The sequence below is a fragment of the Austrofundulus limnaeus genome, unplaced genomic scaffold (assembly GCF_001266775.1).
Source record: "Austrofundulus limnaeus strain Quisiro unplaced genomic scaffold, Austrofundulus_limnaeus-1.0 Scaffold760, whole genome shotgun sequence".
Classification (NCBI taxonomy): Eukaryota; Metazoa; Chordata; class Actinopteri; order Cyprinodontiformes; family Rivulidae; genus Austrofundulus; species Austrofundulus limnaeus.
In genome coordinates, this window is record NW_013953162.1 from 51524 (window position 1) to 52882 (window position 1359).

A 1359-nucleotide genomic window follows, 5' to 3' on the forward strand; every position below is an offset into this window, starting at 1 on the left:
GTTAAACATGAGAATGTGTCAGATTATTAATCTTATTAGTTTTCTGTTTTTATCAAGTCTTATAAAGAGTAACTGTCACACTGCACCGACAAATCATTTCATTTCATTAGAGAAGATTCAGATCTGATATTTAAAATGTATTTTATCAGAGTACATTTACTCAGCTGTGTGTGGTGGAACCAGCTGATGAAACTTGTCCAGTTAATCCAACAAACAGCTCTTCATGATGACTTCAGTCACATCTAAATGTGTAACTACAGGTTTTATTTAAAGTAAAGAAGTAAACGTGCCATTTTGAGATTTTGAATGTRATGAAATAAAAGTAAAAGTTAGAATTTAGACTTGGTCAAATTACAAATCCTAAAGAATATATTTAAGTACTGAAGTAAGAACAGAGTCTGATAGGAATCTGAAATGCTCAGTGTTTGTGTGTTTTCAGCTGATGTGTGACTCTTTGTTTCTGTAAACCTGAGGAGAACTACAATCTGTTGCCTCCTTCAGCTCCTCTAATCTGCTCAGATTGGATCAGTTAAATCTGGAGCTTTTCTTTGTGTTTTCCTAACAGACTCATGAAACATGGAGCACTGTGAGCTCCTCTCGTTTCATCATGTCAGAACATCACCTTCAGTAAGGTCGGCCTCTTCCTGCAGCTGTGGTTTTATACTGTAACTCTTTGATGCTCCAACGCCTCCTGCATCTTTAAACCAGCAGGAAAACTATCAGTTAGGATTGTTTTAGYTTCATAATGCAGCTCCACAATGAGCAGAACAAACACTACAGCTGCACAGCTCTCTGCAGGGATTAGATCCTCTCTGAGGACCGGGTCTGGGTTTCCCTCCTGGACCTGTGAGGTGGAGGAAAACGAATGGATGCATCCAAATCAGCACTAATTTACAAAGTAAAACCTAAACTMCCTTTTATAGAGTGCATGTGTAACATCCCCAGTCTGGCTCCTGTCCTAAATCAAGCTCGGGTCATTTTTTAATCGGGCCGGGTCTAACAGAAGACACAAAGCTGCTCACAGCGCCTGGAAAATGCAAACTGCAGCAGGAACTATCTGTGACACAAACAAATGAGCAGCAGGAGCAAACACAAGCTCACAGGCAAATCAGAGCAAATACAGGAACCCACACGTGTTCTGACCCACAAAGAGCACCGATAAGCTCCAGAACCAGGACCAGGCCAGGCTGGGTCAGTTAAATATCATTTTACTGACTCCTGTTATCTGATCAGAGCTTTTCTAGTGGAGCTCAGGCCCGACCCAGAACAGCCAGAACCTGTTCTTCATCCATTCATCCATCCATCCATCCATCCATCCATCCATCCATCCATCCATCCATCCATCCATCCATCCATCCA